A 20690-nucleotide genomic window follows, 5' to 3' on the forward strand; every position below is an offset into this window, starting at 1 on the left:
GCAGGAGTTCCTCAAGGTAGTAGACCTTATTGGGACAAAATTAAAAATCATACAACAGCAGGTTGCAGTCCATTAGCTTTCAGAGCGCTGATCCTTCATCATGTAGTTGTGATCCTAAGGTAGAATTTAGAGCAAAAGATTACAGTATTATGAAACTGAAATGATATATTGAACAAACCTAGATTATTGACTGGGATATCATAGCAATTACAGAAACAAGGCACAGGGATGGACACAACTGGTAGCGTAATGTTCCAGGATACAAGGGAGGCAAGAGAGGAGGGGGAGTGGCAATTTTGATAAGGGATAGCATTACAGCTGTACTGAGGGAGGACGTTCCTGGAAATACATCCAGGGAAGTTATTGTATTACAGACCCCCTAAAAGTCAGAGGGAAATTGAGAAACAAATTTGTAAGGAGATCCCAGTTATCTGTAAGAATAATAGGGTGATTATGGCAGGGGATTTTAACTTTCCAAATATAGACTGGGACTGCCATATTGTTAAAGGTTTAGAAGGAGAAGAATTTGTTAAGCATGTGCAAGAAAATTTTCTGATTCAGTATGTGGATGTACCTACTAGAGAAGGTGCAAAACTTGACCTACTCTTGGGAAATAAGGCAGGGCGGGTGACTGAGGTGTCAGTGCGGGAGCACTTTAGGGCCAGCGACCATAATTCTATTAGTTTCAAAGTAGTGATGGAAAAAGATAGACCAGATCTAAAAGTTGAAGTTTTAAATTGTAGAAAGGCTAATTTTGACGGTATTAGGCAAGAACTTTCAAAAGCTGATTTGGGGCAGATGTTCACAGGTAAAGGGATGGCTGGAAAATGGGAAGCCTTCAGAAATGTGGGCGGCATGGTGGCACAGTGGTTAGCACTGCTGCCTCACAGCACCAGAGACTTGGGTTCAATTCCCACCTCAGGCAACTGTCTGTGTGGAGTTTGCACATTCTCCCTGTGTCTACGTGGGTTTTCTCTCGGTGCTCCGGTTTCCTCCCACAGTCCAAAAATGTGCAGGTTAGGAGAATTGGCCGTGCTAAATTGCCCGTAGTGTTAGGTGAAGGGGTAAATGTAGGGGAATGTGTCTGGGTGGGTTGCTCTTCGGAGGGTCGGTGTGGACTTGTTGGGCCAAAGGGCCTGTCTCCACATCGTAAGTAATCTAATCTTAAAAAAGAGATAACGAGAATCCAGAGAAAGTATATTCCTGTCAGGGTGAAAGAAAAGTCTGGTAGGTATAAGGAATGCTGGATGACTATTGAAATTGAGGGTTTAGTTAAGAAAAAGAAGGAAGCATATGTCAGGTATAGACAGGATAGATCAAGTGAATCCTTCGTAAAGTATAAAGGCAGTAGGAATATACTTAAGAGGGAAATGAGGAGGGCAAAAAAGGGACATGAGACAAATAGAATTAAGGAGAATCCAAAGAGTTTTTATAAATACATTAAGGACAAAAGGATACTTGGGGAGAGAATATGGCCCCTCAAAGATCAGCTAGGCGACCTTTGTGTGCAGCTGCAGGGGATGGGGAAGATAGTAAATAAGTATTTTGCATCAGAGTTTATTGTGGACCCAGCACCGATCCTGGTGGCACTTCAGTGGTCACAGACTTCCAGTCTGAAAAACAACTCTCCACCACCACCCTCTGTCTTCTACCTTTGAGCCAGTTCTGTATCTGAATAGTTCCCCCTGTATTCCATGAGATCTAATCTTGTTGACCAGTGTCCCATGGGGACCCTTGTCGAACGCCTTACTGAAGTCCATACGTCTACAGTTCTGCCCTCGTCAATCCTCTTCCCTAGGTTCCTGCAGAGTGGAAGATATAGAATGTAGGGAAATAGGTGACATCTTTACAGAGGAGGAAGTGCTGGATGTCTTGAAATGTATAAAAGTGGTTAAATCCCCAGGACCTGATCAGGTGTACCCTAGAACTCTGTTTTTCAGACTGGAAGTCTGTGACCACTGGAATGCCACCAGGATCGGTGCTGGGTCCACTACTTTCTGTCATTTATATAAATGATTTGGATGTGAACATAGGAGGTATAGTTTGTAAGTTTGCAGATGACACCAATATTGGAGGTGTAATGGACAGCAAAGAAGGTTAAGATCAACTAGGAGAAAGTGAGGACTGCAGGTGCTGGAGTACCAGAGTTGAAAAATGTGGTGCTGGAAAAACACAGCAGGCCAGGCAGCAACCGAGGAGCAGGAGAATCAAAGGAGAAGACGGGCTTATGCCCGAAATGTTGATTCTCCTGCTCCTCGGATGCTGCCTGGCCTGCTGTGTTTTTCCAGCACCACATTCTTCAGCAAAGAAGGTTATCTTGGATTACAACCTGATCTTGATCAGATGGGCCAATGGGCTGAGGAGTGGCAGATGGAGTTAAATTCAGATAAATGTAAAGTGCTGCATTTTGGGAAAGCAAATTTTAGCAGGACTTATACACTTAATGGTAAGGTCCAAGGGAGTGTTGCTGAACAAAAAGACCTTGCAGTGCAGGTTCATAGCTCCTTAAAAGTGGAGTCGCAGGTAGATAGGATAGTGAAGAAGGCGTTTGGTATGCTTTCCTTTATTGGTCAGATTATTGAGTACAGGAGTAGGGAGGTCATGTTGCGGCTGTACAGGACATTGGTTAGGCCACTGTTGGAATACTGCATGCAGGTACGGTCTCCTTCCTATCAGATGGATGTAGTCAAACTTGAAAGGGTTCAGAAAAGATCTACAAGGCTGTTGCCAGGGTTGGAGGATTTGAGCTATAGGGAGAGATTGAAATAGGCTGGGATTGTTTTCCCTGGAGCATTGGAGGCTGAGGGGTGACCTTATTGAGGTTTATAAAATTATGAGGGGCATGGATAGGGTAAGTATACAAGGTCTTTTCCCTGGAGTGGGGGAGTCCAGAACTAGAGGGCATAGGTTTAGGGTGAGAGGGGAAAGATATAAAAGAGACCAAAGGGTCAACTTTTTCCAGCAGAGGGTTATGCGTGTGTGGAATGAGCTGCCTGAGGAAGTGGTAGAGGCTGGTACAATTGCAACATTTGAAAGGCATCTGGATGGATATATAAATAGGAAGGGTTTGGAGGAATATGGGCTGGGTGCTGGCAGGTGAGACTAGATTGGGTTGGGATATCTGGTCGGCATGGACGTACTGGACCATGCTGTACATCTCTATGACTCTCTGACTCTATTGAGATACAGACAGACTCTGACCTCACACCTTTAATGCATTGTCTGAGCTGAGATGTCACCTTTTTTTATAAAACCTTATGTTATCTTGAGAATGTGACTTAAAAGAAGTTCTGGGATTTACATATTAATGAACCAAAACTTTTAACTCATTCCAAAAGATGAAAGACTTAACAATCCAATTACTCAATGTATCATTTCAGTTTCATGACACTGTAATCTTTTGCAATAAATTCAGTGCCTTATGATCTTATACTCCACAACTACCTGATGAAGGGGCAGCTCTCTGAAAGCGAATGCTTCCAAATAAACCTGTTTAACTATAACCTGGTGTTGTATGATTTTTAACATTGTCCACCCCAGTCCAACACTGACTCTTCCACATCATGACCTTATTTGGGTCTTTGATGCTTCATCATTGAGACTCCCTTCATCATGAGGTCAGAAGTGGGGATGGTCGCCAACAATTGCACTATCTTCAGCACCATTTGTGACTCCTCAGATACTGAAGCAGTCCAATGGAAGCATGAGTTAAATAGCATTCACACGTTGGTTTATTAAATGACAAATAGCATTTGTGCCACGCAATTGATCATTTCCAACAAGAAACAATCAAACCCTCATTACTTGACATTCAATGGCATTACTGTCATTGAACTCCCCCCTCCATCAACATCCTATGGTCTACCATTGACCCGAAACTGAACTGTGACTTGCCATCGAAATACAGTAGCTACAAGAGCAGGTGATAGCCTGGTGACATCATCGTTAGACTATTAATCTAGAAACCCGTGTAATCTTCTGGGAACATGGGTTTGAATCCCACCATGGCAAATGTGGAATTTGAATTAAATAAAAATCTGGAATTAAGAGTTTAATGGTGACCATGAAATGATTATCAGAAAATCCGATCTGATTCACTAATGTCCTGTAGGGAAGGAAATCTGCCAATCTTACCTGGTCTGGCCTACATATGATTCCAGATCCAGAGCAATGCTGTTGATTCTTAACTGCCCTTTGAGCATTTAGGGATGGATGCTGACCCAGCTAGTGATGCCCACATCCTGTGAATGTACAAAAAGAGAGGTCAGAGACTTGGAGCAACTCACCTCCTGACTCCCAAAATCTTGTTTGCCATCTATAAGACACAAGTCGGGAGTGTGGTAGAATGCACCCCATTTGCCTGGATGGGTACAGCTCCAACAACACTCAAGAAGCTTGACACCATCCAGGAAGAATCAGTCTGCTTGATTCGCATGTCATCGATTACATTCAACATTTATTCACACTCAGCTGCAACTGTCAGCGCCATCTACAAGATGCACTGCAGCAAGGAATGCAAAGTACTGGGCTAATGGTAAGATTCTTGTTCGCGTAGATGAGCAGAGAGATCTCTGTGTCCAGGTACATAGATCCTTGAAAGTTGCCACCCAGATGGATAAGGTTGTTAAGAAGGCATACAGTGTGTTAACTTTTATTCGTAGAGGAACTTTTATTCAAGGGATTGAGTTTCGGAACCATGAGATCATGCTGCAGCTGTACAGCTGCATTTGGAGTATTGCATACAGTTCTGGTCACTGCATTATAGGAAGGATGTGGAAGCTTTGGAAAGTGTTCAGAGGAGATTTACTGCCTGGTATGAAGGGAAGGTCTTACAAGGAAAGGCTGAGGGACATGAGGCCGTTTTCGTTAGAGAGAAGAATGTTGAGAGGTGATTTAATTGAGACATATCAGATGATCAGAGGGTTAGATAGGGGGGGTGGTGAGAGCCTTTTTCCTCAAATGGCAAGCATGAGGGGTTATAGCTTTAAACTGAGGGGTGATAGATATTGGGCAGATGTCAGAGGTAGTTTCTTTACCCAGAGAGTAGTAGGGGCATGGAACGCACTGCCTGCAACAGTAGTAGACCCACCAACTTTAAGGCCATTTACATGGTCATTGGGTAGGCATATGGACACAATTGTAATGGTGTAGGTTAGATAGGCTTCAGATTGGTTCCATAGGTCGGCGCAACATCGAGGGCCGAAGGGACTGTACTGCACTGTAATGTTCCATGTTCTCTGTTCTAACTCACCAATCTTCTTCCACAGCAGCTTCCAAACCCACTATCTGGAGTGGGGTGCTACAGTGGAGTGCCTCAGGGTTCAGTGCTAGGACCCCAGTTATTCACAATATATATAAATGATTTTGGATGAGGGAAAATATGTACCATCTCAAAGTTTGCAGTGATACCAAGGTGGGTGGGAGGGTGAACTGTGACAAGGATGTAGAGATCCTTCAGCATGATCTGGGCAGGTTGGGTGAGTGGGCAAATCAATGGCAGATGCAGTATAATTTGGATAAGTGTGAGGTTATTCACTTTGGAAGCAAAAACAAGATGGCAGATTACTACCTGACTGGCAGTAAATTGGGAGAGGGGAGTGTGCAGTGGGACCCGGGTGTCCTTGTGCACTAGTCGCTGAAGGTAAGCATACAGGTGCAGCAGGTGGTAATGAAGGCAAATGGGATGTTGGTCTTAATTGTGAGAGGTTTTGAGTACAGGAGCAGGGATGTGTTGTTGCAGTTATACAGGGCCTTAGTGAGGCCACACCGAGAATATTGTGGGCAGTTTTGGTCTCCTTTCCTGAGGAAGGCTGCTTTTGCTCTTGAAGGAGTGCAGTGAAGGTTTACCAAGCTGATCCTGGGGATGGTGGGACTGACGGATGAGAAGAGATTGACTAGGTTAGGATTGGTTTCACTTTGGTTCAGATGAGTGGTTGGGGGATGATCTCACAAAGATATATAAAATTCTAACAGGACTAGGACAGGGTAGATGCAGGGAGGATGTTCCCGATGATGGGTGTGTCCAGAACCAGGGGGTCATTGTCTGAGGATTCGGGGTGGACCATTTCGGATGGAGATGAGGAGACAGTTCTTCACCCAAAGAGTGGGTGAGCCTGTGGGATTCATTACCACAGGAAATAGTTGATGTCAAAACATTGAATGTATTCAAGAGCAGATAGATATAGCACTTGGGGCGAATGGGATCAAAGGTTATGGGGAGAAAGCAGAATTAGGCAATTGAGTTGGATTATCAGCCATGACTGTGATGAATGGCAGAGCAGGCTCGAAGGGCTGAATGGCAGCCTCCTGCCCTTATCTTCTATGTTTCTAAACTCTATCCTGTACAACGGCAAGGGCAGAAATTACACTGGGACTCGACAGACTTTGATTCCTTGTCTAAGCTGCAGACCATCCTTACTTGGAACTAAATTGCTGTTCTTTCTCTGTCACTGGGTTAAAACCCTATAATTCTTTTGCTCACCATAGCTTGGGTGTATGTTTGTCACATGAGGTAGGTTAGGGTTAAGTTCCACCACCTTCTCATGGCAATTAGGGATGGGGAATAACTATTGCCCTAGCCAGCAATGCCCATATCTTGTGAACAAATAAAATAAAACATCCTTGTAGCACCAAGGAATAAATTGCCTCAAGATCTCTACTGAAGAGAATATGCGTGAAGACCACCAGGTACTTCTGTGGGGCTCGGGTCCTGTTGCTGGATTAAGCTGCAGTTGACAAGGGGAATGCACCAATTAATGTTAACTGACCAGCTTTCTTTAAACTTTAGACCAGGCAGGTTGACTGACTTTGATTGGTCAGGGGATTACCCTGAGAAATGAACCTGCCAGTGACTGTCAGCAATTTTGGTGGACCTGAAAAAGGTACATTGGGTGTACATGTTCTTTTCTGTCTGCAAAGAACATGCACTTGTGCATTTGCCAGAGCTCCTTAGGCAATGCCATCCAAACCCATGATCACCCCAATCTCGAAGGACAAGGGCAGCAGATGCTTGGCAACACCACTGTTTGCAACTTTCCTTCCAAGCCACTCACCATCCTGACTTGGAAAAATATCATTGCTGCTGAATCAAAATCCTGTAACTACCCTCTCCAACAATAATATGGAATACATCACTGGTTTGTGTAAGCTTTCCTGATAATTTGACCCTTGGGGTCAGGTGTTACTCTAATATAATGTCACAGCAATCCCTCCAGAGCCAACATATCTTTTTTTAAGTCATGATGCACAGAACTGTTCACAGAACTCAAAGTACAATCTAACTAGCGCTTTCTTTAAGTGAAGTATAACTCCTTGTATTTCATTACACAAGTTCTAAAGCATTCAATTGTGGAATTTAAATTCAATCAGCAAATTTAGAATTGGAATCTAATCTCAATATTAGTGACCATGAGGGGAAAGTGAAAACTGCAAATGCTGGAGATTAGAGTCAAGAGTGTGGTGCTGTAAAAGCACAGCAGGTCAGGCAGCATCTGAGGATCAGGAAAACCATTCCTGATGAAGGGCTTTTGCCTGAAATGTCAACTTTTCTGCTCCTCGGATGCTGCCTGACCTGCTGTGCTTTTCCAGCACTGCATTAGTGACCACGAATCTGCCATCATTTGTTATAAAAATCAAAGTGCTTCCCCAGTACCATTTAGGGAGGGAAATCTGCTGTCTTCAGATCCACAGTGATGTGGCTGACTCCTAACTATCCTCGCCATGGCTCTATACACCGTTCAATTCAAGGGCGAGCAGGGATAGGTAACAAATGGCTTGCCAGCAATGTCCATATCCCATGAAAGAATAACGTAATGACTGAATCAGCTATTAAGAATGAGAATGATCCACATTTAGAGACTGTGAGCAAGATGAGTGTCACCATGACGAATGGTAGCCAAAACCAAGTCTCTTTTAACCTGCACTACCTCTAGTCTTTCACCATTTCATAAATAGTCTGATCTTGGAATCCCTAAAGTGTAGAACCGGGCCATTCAGCCCATCGATTTAAACACTGACCCACCAAACAGCATCCTACCCCATCCCTGAACCCTTGCACTTCCAATGGCCAATCCCCCTAACCTATATCCCTGGATATTGTGAGAAATTTCGCATGGCCAATCCCCCTAACCTACATCCCTGGATATTGTGGGAAATTTAGCATTGCCAATGCCCCTAACCTATATCCTTGGATATTGTGGGAAATTTAGCATGGCCAACCACCTAATGTGCACATCTTTGGATTGTGGAGGAAACTAGAGCACCAAGAAGAAACCCATGCAGACACAGAGAGAATGCACAAACTCCACACAGTCAGTCATCCGAGGCTGAAACCAAACCCAGGTCCCTGACACTGTGAGGCAGCACTGCTAACCACTGAGCCACTGTGCCACCTTGACCTGTTCCTTTTCGATCCAAAGTAGATGTCCTCACATTTGCTGACAGTGAACTCCATGCGCCACATATTTTTGTCTAATGCATGTAATCCCAATGCAATTTCACATTTCCATGTACACTGCTTACAATGCCACTTACATTTATGCCTGACAAATTCGGATATGTGCCTTTTTCTTCCATCGTGTAAGTCAACGTGTTTTGAGCAAGGTCAAGACAATTTGGGATAGGCAATGGAAACCTTGCTAATGACATCCTCCCCCATAAATGAATGAACAAAACTATTGGGCTGAAGTGGTTCAAGGCTGTGCCAGTGACATTAACTGAGGATGGAAGGGTTACAATCCGGTCTGTATGTTGGTGGCAGTGGGCAGCATGGTGGCACAGGGGTTAGCACTGCTGCCTTACCGCGCCAGAGACCCGAGTTCAATTCCCACCTCGGGCAACTGTCTGTGTGCAGTTTGCACATTCTCCCCGCATCTGCATGGGTTTCCTCCGGGTGCTCCGGTTTCGTCCCACAGTCCAAAAATGTGCAGGTTAGGTGAATTGGCCATACTAAATTGCCAATTTGAGTGAAGGGGAATGGGTCTGGGTGGGTTGCTCTTCGGAGGGTCGGTGTGGACTTGTTGGGCCGAAGGGCCTGTTTCCACACTGTAAGTAATCTAATCTAATCTAAAAAACACATATTGAGGCCATGCAACAAAGGATGAATAAATTGGCCATTGATGTCATGGGGGTGTTATTTAAAATTTGCATCTAATTAATTAACACTGCCTTAGTTCAGAAATCCTTTTAAAAATCTACCTTTTATTTCATACGTTTTAGTCATTATCTATGTTTGATTTCACAATCCTTCAACCTGATTGTTTAAAGAATCACCTCACTCAGGTTTCATATTCCTTGTTTCCCTAAACATTGCATCACCATCAATATGTACTTCCTGCCACCTGCTTGCAAAATATCATTGAGATTAAATGGGCCAATACCCATTAGATACATTCTGAGGGAAAACTTATGGCAGAACAATTTAAATGTGACTAAAGGTCTACTGACACCAAAGGTGTCAAGAAGGCAGCTCACCACCACCTCCTCAACAGCAACTTGGGATGGCAGTAATAGCCACAATGTCCATCCCACAAATGAATGAAAGAAGAACAAAAAGTTATGTTTACTTTGTCTCTTTGTATTATTTCTGGAATACGTAGAGTCCAACCTTTGTCTGCGGATCCAATAATACCAACCCAATAACATGCAACACATTTATAAAGATTTATTGTTCTGTTAAAGGATGGTGTAGATTGATAATGTGTACTGCATTGACCCAGAAGTTCTGGATGTAAATGCAAAAACTTTGCCATTGTTCCCTCAGCTCACGTGGACAAACTGAATGCTTACTTGATTGATTCCATGTCAGATAACTATTCACTGAAGCTTGCGCAGTTCAAGTGATGAAGCCTTGCTTTGATAAGATGCTATCTCTTCATGTTGGCAGCCCTTTAAAGGTGGATTTAGCATTTATCCTTAAACACGGTGTCCTTTCAAAGCTCACCAGCCCTTGTGGCTGTTTCGTTTGATATAAATGTTTCATTTTTAGATAAAGTTACACGACGGAAGGCGATCTTATTCTCGTTAGATGTTTATCTCAAGTTGGCTCTTCGATCACTGCTCCAGGTGAAATTATACATGCTTACCAGAAGTGTAAGCTGAAGGTGAAGGGGTGGATGGAAGAAGGCCATTCAGCCCCTTATACCAGGCTCAATTTTTAATTGAACCATGGCTTCTCTATTTTACAACTCCATTGACGCAATATATTCCTTAATATCATTAACCAAAAAAGGCAATTAATTGGTGAATCTGCAGAGCTGCCTCTCCAAGGCAAATTTATCATCTGTGAATATAGTACTCATAAACTGAGTACCACTCCAGATGAGATCTGACCAAGGCTCTGTGTAGCTAAAATATATTTCTCTCTTGTGTGTAACCTTCAGATCCGTACTGGTCCCTTAGGTTTTTAGTTACCTATCATTTAGAAGATAGTCCAGCTCAGTTTTGTTTATGTCCCAATTGGATGACTTCTCTTTTACAAACAGCAGTTACCACGAGTTTAATACTTAATTGAAATTTGTTGCCTGTATAGAGTAATTTTTCATCAATCTGCTTAGATATGAAATGACACATCTGTGGCAAGAGGGAGTTGAATGTGGACCTTCTGATCCAGAGATTGGGATATTACCACTGTGCTGCAAGAGCTGTTGCTGGCCCTGTGGACTTGAGTTTTCAACCTGAGGTTGATAGACTTTAGTTAGCTAAAAGCACTATAAGAGATATGAGACCAGTACAGAGTTTGATGACAGAATGACCGAAGTAAAGGTGAAACTGTTGTGAAGTTTGCAGATGACACAAAGATAGGTGGAGGGACAGGTAGTGCTGAGGAAGCTAGGAGGCTGCAGAAGGACTTGGACAGGATGGGAGCGTGGGCAAACAAGTGGCAGAAAAAAATGCAACATAGGAGAGTGCGAGGTTATGCACTTTGGTAGGAAAAATAGAGAGGGGTATACTATTTTCTAAATGGGGAAAGGCTTCAGAAATCTGAAGTACAAAGGGACTTAGGAGTCCTAGTTCAGGATTCTCTTAAGTTTAACATATAGGTTTACTTGGCAGTTAAGAAGGCAAATTCATTTCAAGAGAGCTAGAATACCAGAGCAGAGATGTACTGTTGAGGCTGTACAAGCCTCTGGTCAGATTTCATTTCGAATATTGTGTGCAGTTTTGGGCCCCCTATCCCAGGAAGGATGTGCTGGCGTTGGAAGGGTCCAGTGGTGGTTTACAATAAAGATCCTGGAGAGGAAGGGCTTGGCATGTGAGGAGCAGTTGAGGACTCTGGGTCTGTACTCAATAGAATTTAGAAGAGTAAGGGAGGAACCTGATTGAAACTTATAGAATACTGAGAGGGCTAGAACATAGAACAGAGAACAGTACAACCCTTCGGCCCACAGTGCTGTGATCGACGATGCCCTCCACCACATCTCCTCCTCTTCCCGCTCCTCCACCCTTGAGCCCCGTCCCTCCAATCACCACCAGGACAGAACCCCACTGGTCCTCACCTACCACCCCACCAACCTCCAAAAAGGTTCTGACTATCAACTGTATCTGTGCAACTCATAATTGTATAGACTTCTATCAAGTCTCCCCTCAGCTTCCGCCACTCCAGAGAAAGCAACCTGAGTATTTTCTAGCCTCTCCTTCTAACTCATACCCTCTAATCTAGGCAGCATCCTGGTAAACCTCTTCTGCACCTTCTTCAAAGTCTCCACACCCTTCTTGTAATGTGGCGTGGATACAAGAATTGAACACAATATTCATATCTGTACCTGATCTATATCCTGCTATATTCTTTGACAACTTTCTACACTATCTACATCATCCTTTGTATTGTCTGCAAAGTTACTAATCCACCCATCGACATTTATATATATCACAAATAGTAAAGGCCCCAGTAAGGATCCCCGCGGAATCCGTCACAGACCTCTAGACTAAAAAATCCCTTTCCACCATTACTCTCTGCCTTCTCTGGGCAAGCCAATACTGAATCCACATGGCCAAGTCATTGTGGATCCCATGCATCTTAATCTTTTGGATTAGCCTACCTTAAGGACCTTGTTGAAAGTCTTGCTGAAGTCCATGTGGACAACATCCACTGCTCTACCCTCATCGATCACCTTTGTCACCTCCTCAAAAGATTCAATCCAGCTAGTAAGACGTTACCTGTCCCGCATAATGCCATGCTGACTGTCCCTTATTAGGCCATGCTTTTCCAAATGCGCATAAATCCTCTCCAACAGCTTCCAACCACCGACGTGAGACTCACCATTCTATAGTTTCCTGGATTGTGTCTATTTCTCTTCTCAAACAGAGGAACAACACTAGCTACTTGCCAGTCCTCCAGGACCACTCCAGTGGCTAATGAGAATACAAAGATCTTGGTCAAGGGCCCTCTCCATAACCTGGGTAGATACTATTGGGCTCTAGGGACTTTGCCACTTTAATGGTCTTCAAGAGACCCAACACAACTTTGTTCTTGTTGTCAAAATGCCCTAGGATATTAGCATGATCAAATCTCACTATCCGTTATATCCTTCTCCTGGGTGAATTCTGACGCAAAGTATCATTTAGGATCTCACCCACATCCTCTGCCTCCAAGGACAAGTTCCCTCCTCAGTTGGATAGAGCAGACATGGATAAGATGTTTCCACTAGTAGAAGAGACTAGGACCAAGGGCACAACCTCAGAGTGGAGAGGTGGCACGGTGGCTCAGTGATCGGCATTGCTGCCTCACAGCGACAACTTACACATTGTCCCTGTGTCTGTGTGGGTTTCCTCTGGGTGCTCTGGTTTCCTTCCACAGTACAAAGATGTGCATGTTATGTGGATTGGCCATGGGAAATTGCTTCATAGTGCCCAAGTGGATGAGCTATGGGAAATGGAAGGCTACAGGGATGGGACTGGGAGAGCTGGTTCTGGCTGGGTTGCTCTTAAGATGGTCGGTTTGTACTCGACGGGCCAGATGACCTGATTCCACACTGTAGGGATTCTATAATTTCAAACAGAGATGAGGAGGAGTTTGTTCAGCCAGAGGTTGGGGAATCTGTGGAACTCATTGCTACAGAGGGCAATGGAGGCCACGTCATTAAGTGTACTTAAGACAGAGATAGATAAGTTCTTGACTGGTAAGGGGATCAAAGATTTGGGAGCAGGCAGGAGAATGGGGTTGAGAATCTGATGCTGATAGGCCCAGGTGGCAGAGGGGTGACAGCATAGTTATCATTGGTGAGTGGGCAGTGGAAAGAAGATAGACTCTTTCAGTTATATATTTTCATTCTTTTTACTCTTAAACTGAACAAAATGGTGCCAGATTGTGGCAACAGTTGAAGCTTTTCATTGTATTTTACTGCATTATTCACTGTCCAATACATGAGACAATAAATCATCAATCATTCAGAAACATATCAGCCATGATTGAATGGCGGAGCAGATCCGATGGGCTGAACGGCCTAATTCTGATCTTAAATAATGTGGTCTTATGGTCATACTGAACTCTTAATGTTCCTTTATGCCAAACTCCCCTCTCTGCTTCCACCTCAATCTCAAAGTGATAATTTTATCAACGTCTTTTTAGAAGACTAAATCTCACTATTCCAGTCCAAATTATCCCAGTGTCTCCCGTCACTACAAGGCTTCTCCCCTCCCACATCTCCAACATCCAGCCTTACAAGTCTCTGGAGTCTCTGCCTGCCTATTGCTCTGGGTATCCCTACATTCTAACATTGTGTCTCTCAGTTCCTCCACTGTTCCAGCTGTGCCAGTCCATGTTCAAGAAGCTCCTTGAAACCCAGGTGTTTGACCACATTTTAGTCATTTGTCCTAATACCTGCTGAGCTTGGCTTGTCAATTTATGTCTGATAACATTCCGATGATCGTCCACAACCTAAAAGTATTACATAAAGGCAAACTGTTATTCGACATATGATAAAGTAGATTTTGAATCCCTGTGTAAAATGAAACCCAGTGGAATAGAAATTACTATTCAATTTATACTCTTACCTATCTCCCCTTGACAATTGCACTGAACTAGACCAGCCATATAAATACTGTAGTCATAAGGACAGGTCAGAGGCTGGAGATTCTGCTGTGGATAACTTGTCTCCTGACTCTTCAATGCCTATCCACTGATGTATACTGGTCTGAAAGAGTTAACACTGATTGAGTGCCAAAAGCAGCATGCACTATGAGGACTGGTGACTGAGAAGGAACATGAAGAAGTCAGACTGAAGACCTGGTCCACCTTACAGTTTCTGTAATAATATCTATTGTAACCTTGAAACATATAAATAGTTGCAGAGAAGCAACTTATTTACAAAAGGAGATGCTTCAAAGGAGCCTAGACCATTCTCATTTCCACTAGACCAGGTCAGTCCTTGAGGAATGGATATCCAGAAGGTATTAGTGATAGCACATGCAGCATCCACCAACTACAAGGCACAAGTCAGGAGTGTGATGGAATACTGCCCACTTGCCTGGATGCGTATAGCTCCAATAACACTCAAGAAGCTTGTCAGCACCAAAGATAAAGCAAACCACTTGATTGGCAGCACATCCACCACCCTCAATCCCTGCACCCATGCATTACTGATGAGTGGATTCAATTCTGATCCAATCACTCAGGTAGAATCCCAAAGGTAGTTTCATTGTCTAAAGAATGAAAAGCCCAGAATGAGTCTTTGTGGCCCATAGCACCTGTACTAGCCCTTTGGTAGGTCTACCCAATCATGCCCACTCCTCAGTTTTTGCCCTCTTGCCTGAAAAATTTTTTCTCTTTCCATTTTTTGTCCAATTTGCACATTAGAGCTGCAGCTGAATCTGTTCTTTCAAGCAAAGTGTTCCAAATTACAACCAATTGTTTTGTCATTTCTAGTTGTTTCATAACTTCGAAAATTGCCCCTTAACTACATTTATCCAAACGTGTGCAGGTTTGGCTACACTAAATTGCTTATAGGGATATGTAGGTTAGGTGGGCTAGCCATGGGAAATGCAGGGTTATAGGGATAGGGTTGGGGGGGGGGGGGGTGAGTCTGGGTGGGATGCTCTTTGGAGACTTTGTGTTACACTCGTTGGGCTGAATGGCCTGTTTCCACACTGTAGGGATTCTATGTTTTCTTGCTCAAAGGAGGACGATCTCACCTTATTCAGCTTCTCTTCTTCAGCAAAGTCTAACTTTTTTAACGATTGCCTTGGCATTTTTCCAAAGGCCTTGACATCTTTTTTCTGAAGTAGGGTGCCCCAGAATTGGACACAATGCCTTAGCTGGAGGTTAACCAGCAACTTATGAAGCATAACTTTCACAGGCAAAGATCTCATGTCATTTTTTTGAAAGACTCCTCAATGTATTTGACAACAATTTATTTTTATATGGCACCTATTACACAATATTGCATACGTACAGCCCTACAAAAATGTCATTAGGCACTGAGCCACATGAGGTAAATATTAGACAGATAACGAAAGAGTTAGGTTATACAGAGCATCTCAAAGATGGAAAGACCAGGTGGGGAGGCATTTTAGAGAGGGACTTCCAGACCGTAGGACCTCAGCATGATCAATTTGGACACGTTCAAGAGGCCAGACTTAGATGGACATAGTTTACTAGACAGAAGAACAGGCTCAAAGGGCTGAATGACTAATTCCTACTCCTATGTTCCAATGGTTATGGAGCTGGAAGAGATGACAGAAATAACAAGGGTTGAACCCATGGTAAGTCAGCCAGCCCCAAAAATGCAACATCAGTTCCTGTGTCATGACTCAGTAACAGCGATCTGGGGAAACCTGGGTCACGTATGTATAACAGGCAGTAGCTGTTTATATTGGGTTGTTTAGTCTGGTAGTGTAAACACTTGTCACAGAATAAAGTGGGCTTATTGTATCATGGGGATGGTTCTGACTGGGACTTCTTAAAGGGAAATCTACTGCACTAATGGTTGAATGTTAATTCTTTTTTCTTCCAATTGTCATTTCTAGCTGTTTAGTTTTGGATTATCTAACTAGGTGAGTCGACTGGGGGAGTCTAGAACTAGAGGGCATGGGTTTAAGGTGAGAGGGGAAAGATTTAAAAGAGACCTAAGGGGCAACATTTTCTCACAAAGAGTGGTACGTGTATGGAATTAGCTGTGAGAGGAAGTGGAGGAGGCTGGTACAATTACAACATTTAGAAGGCATCTGGATGGGTATATGAATAGGAAAGATTTAGAGGGATATGGGCCAAGATTAGAGAGGTGCTGGAAAAGCATAGCAGATCAGGCAGCATCCGAGGAGCAGGAAAATCGACGTTTCGGGCAGGAGCCCTTCATCAGGAATGAGGCTGGGAACCTTAGGGGTGGAGAGCTAATTGGAAAGGGGAGTGGGACTGGGGAGAAGGTAACTAATAGTGGATGGAAGTGGGGTAAAGGTGATGGGTCGGAGAGGAGGGTGGAGCGGATAGGTGTGAAGGAAGATTGACAGGTGGGACAGGTCACGAGGACGGTGCTGAGCTGGAAGTTTGGAACTGGGTTAAAGTGGGGGTGGGGAAATGAGGAAACTGGTGAAATCCACATTGATGCCCTGGGGTTGAAGGGTCCCGAGGCAGAAGATGAGGCGTTCTTCCTCCAGGTATCAGGTGGTGAGGGAATGGCGGTGAAGGAGGCCCAAGACCTGCATGTCCTCAGCTGAGTGGGAGGGGGAGTTGAAATGTTTGGCCACGGGGCGGTGTGGTTGATTGGTGCATCCAGTCTCCTCAATGTAGAGGAGACCACATCGGGAGCAACGGATACAATAAATGACATGTGTGGAAGTGCAGTTGAAACTTTGATGGATGTGGAAGGCTTCTTTGGGGCCTTGGATGGAGGTGAGGGGGAAGGTGTGGGCGTAGGTTTTGCAATTCCTGCGGTGGCAGGGGAAGGTGCCAGAATGGGAGGGTGGGTTGTTGAGGGGTGTGGAATTAACCAGGTAGTTGCGGAGGGAACAGTCTTTGCTGAAAGCGGAAAGAGGTGGGGAGGGAAACATATCCCTGATGGTGGGGTCTGTTTGGAGGTGGCAGAAATGTCAGTGGATGATGCGGTTTATGCGAAGGTTGGTAGGGTGGAAGGTGAGGACCAGGAGGGTTCTGCACTTGTTGTGATTGGAGAGGTGGATTCAAGGGCAGATGTGAAGGACGCAGACGAGATGTGTTGGAGGGCACCTTCAACCACATCGGAGGGGAATTTGTGAATCGTCAAAGGAGGCCATCTAGACCACAGAGCACACCAGATGGCCTCCTTCTTTAAAGACAGCAATTTCCCTTCCCACATGGTCGAAGATGCCCTCCAATGCATCTCATCCACATCCCGCACCTCCGCCCTCAAACCCCACCCCTCCAACTACAACACCTGGTACTTACCTTCCACTCTACCAACCTTCGCATGAACCATGTCATCCGACGACATTTCCGCCATCTCCAAACGGACCCCACCCCAGGGATATATTTCCCTCCCCACCCTTTTCTGCTTTCAGCAAAGACCATTCCCTCCGTGACTACCTGGTCAGGTTCACGCCCCTCCAACAACCCACCCTCCCATCCTGGCAGCTTCCCCTGCCACCGCAGGAATTGCAAATCCTGCGCCCATACCTACCCCGCCCACCACCCCACTTCCGTCCAAGGCCCCAAGGGCGCATTCCACATCCATCAAAGTTTTACCTGCACATCCACCAATGTCATTTATTGTATCCATTGCTCCCCATGTGGTCTCCTCTACATTGAGGAGACTGGACGCCTCCTCGCAGGCCGCTTTAGGGAACATCTCCGGGACACCCGCACCAGTCAACCAAACCGCCCTGTGGCCCAACATTTCAACTCCCCCTCCCACCCTGCCGAGGACATGCAGGTCCTGGGCCTCCTCGATCGCCTGCTCCCTCACCACCCGATGCCTGGAGGAAGAACGCCTCATCACTTGCCTCGGCACCCTCCAACCCCATGGCATCAATGCGGATTTCACCAGTTTCCTCATTTCCCCCTACCCCCACTTTAACCCATTTCCAACCTTCCAGCTCAGCATCGTCCTCATGACCTGTCCCACCTGTCAATATTCCTTCCCACCTATCTCCTCCACCCTCCCCTCCGACCTACCATCTTTACCCCCACCTCCATCCACCTGTTGCACTCTCAGCTACCTTCTCCCCAGCCCCACCCCCTCCCATTTATCTGTCCACCCCTGAGGCTCCCAGCCTCGTTCCTGATGAAGGGCTTTTGCCCTAAATGTCGATTTTCATACACCTCAGATGCTGCCTGACCTGCTGTGCTTTTCCAGCACCACACTCTCGACTCTAATCTCCAACATCTGCAGTGCCCACTTCTGCCTGAGAAGGATATGAGCCAATTGCTGGCAAATGGGACTAGACTAGGTTAGAATATCTGGTCAGCATGGACGAGTTGGACCAAAGGGCCTGTTTCTGTGCTGTACATCTCTGTGACTCTATGAGAGTCAATTTGAACAGTAATTACTTTATAAATAAATATAGGGTAGGGGAATGGGTCTGGGTGGGTTACTCTTCGGAGGGTCGGTGTGGACTTATTGGGCTGTTTCCACACTGTGGGGAATCTAAAAAAAAATAGTTAGGTGAAAGTGGGTACGGCAGATGCTGGAGATTAGAGTCAAGATTAGAGTGGTGCTGGAAAAGCACAACAGGTCAGGCAGCATCCGAGGAGCAGGAAAATCAAGCAGGAATCCTGATGAAGGGCTTTTGCCCGAAGCATCAATTTTCCTGCTCCTCAGATGCTGTCTGACCTGCTGTGCTTTTCCAGCACCACTCTAATCTTGACTAAAAAAAAAGCGCTGTTTAGTTTTATAGATAGAACTTGGATATTGCTGGAAAAATTGTACATTTTGTCAAAGCTTTTTGTTTTGCACTCTTAGGATCCCTGCAGTGCAAATATAGGCCTTTCGGCCCTTAAAACCTGCACTGACCCTCCAAAGAGCATCCACCCCCCCCATCCCATAACCCCTCATTTCTCATGGCTAATCCATTCAGCCTGTACACCTCTGGGCCACTCCAGCATGACCAGTTCATCTTTGGTTTGTGAAGATACCCACACAGATGCGGTGAGAATGTGCAAACTCCACACAGAGAGTTACCCGAGGCTGGAATTGAACCCTGGTCCCGTGAGGTAGCAGTGCTAACTAACCCCTGTGTCACTGTACTCTTCAGGACAACTCACACGAATACCAATTTAGGGAGCAAAAGTAACATTTGTACTCTATGAATCAAGACTGCTGATTAGTCGGCAAGGGAGTCAAACTGGTAATGTCACAGGACTGGTATTCGAGAGAAATGGGCGCACATGTTAAAAATCCCACTGTAGAAACTTGTGGTATTAAAATTCAGCCAATAAATCTGAAATTAAAAGCTGTTCTCAGTAATGGTGAGCATGAAACTGTCATCTATTGATTCACATCATTTCTGGAAATAAACACCATCACCAAATCTGTTAAACATGGCCCAATCTTCTTTCTATCACAGTTAGCACGTTATTGTAATAATTATTTTAACTGACCTTATTTATCTTATTAAACATTTGCTAAAACCTCATTCATATCCTTGTGACTTCTAGATTGATTGTTCCAATGCACTCCCAGCTAATCTTTCATACCACGGCCTCCTTGAACTGTGGATCATTCAAGGTGCTGCTGTCTGTATGCTAATACCCTGTCCTTCTCACCTGATCAGCCCTGTGCTTGCTGAGCTGCACTAGCACCTGTTCAAGCAGAATGGTGACTTTGAAATTTGCTTTCTTCACAGAATCACTGACTTGTTATGGCTCAGAAGTAAGTCATTCAGACCATCGTGTCTGAACCAGGTGGCAAACTCCTGCCCTTTCCCCAGCTCTGTCTAAATAACGCGCTCTTGAACGGCTCAATTGAACCTGCATCTAGCACACTCCCAGGCAGTGCATTCCAGACCCTAGTGTGTGAAAAATAAATTCTTATATCACTCATGCTTATCTGGCACATTGTTTTAAACCTTTGCCTTCTTGTTCTATTTTTGTTTTATGAATGGGAACAGCTTCTCCCTATCTACACTGTCCAGGTCACTCACAATTTTGTAAACTTCTATCCAATCTCCTCTCAGCCTTCTTTTCTCAGGTTTATTTTATATGTATCTTTCCTTCACCTCACCCTTCCATATCTCCAAAACCTCCTCTAGCAGCACAGCCATCGGGGATACCTGTGCCTTTCTCATTCTGGACTCTTCTGCGTTCCCAATTCTCATTGTACCACCATTGGAAGCCAAGGTTTTAGTTGCCGTAGGCCCCATGCTCTGGCATGCCCTGGCTGCACCTGTCCAAATCCATACCTCACCTTCCTCCTTTAATATAAACACTTGAACCTACTTTTTTGGCCAACCTTTTGGGCAGCCTTGTGTGGCAGTGTTGTAATTTGTTTTAGCATGCTCCTGTGTGTAGCACCTTGGGATGTTTTATTCTATAAAATGCACTGTGTAAAGTTGTTGTTAACCTGGTTGACTGAAAGACTCTGGTTTTCCTCTCTCCATTTGTTTCCGCATTGAACTGAGCTAAATTCCCACTGACTGGGGCTGCCTTCCGGTGTCACTCCTGAATAGGCCTCCCAAACTGACCCTATGTAAATGTGAAGTTATTCAAAATCTCAGTTGTCCATGTTCTAACTCACCGCCAGTATCCTTATACTTGTTAACGTACATTATTTCCTGGTTAAACA

At 44.7% G+C, this 20690-nt stretch overlaps 1 protein-coding gene across 2 annotated transcripts in view; it reads left to right on the plus strand.

The window, feature by feature from the left end:
- The window catches only part of fgf24 (fibroblast growth factor 24), a 130863-nt gene that overhangs the window by 72796 nt on the left and 37377 nt on the right, over nt 1–20690 (plus strand). The gene's annotated exons all lie outside the window — the stretch shown is intronic.

This window comes from Chiloscyllium punctatum, chromosome 1, assembly GCF_047496795.1.
Source record: "Chiloscyllium punctatum isolate Juve2018m chromosome 1, sChiPun1.3, whole genome shotgun sequence".
In the NCBI taxonomy this organism is placed as follows: domain Eukaryota; kingdom Metazoa; phylum Chordata; class Chondrichthyes; order Orectolobiformes; family Hemiscylliidae; genus Chiloscyllium; species Chiloscyllium punctatum.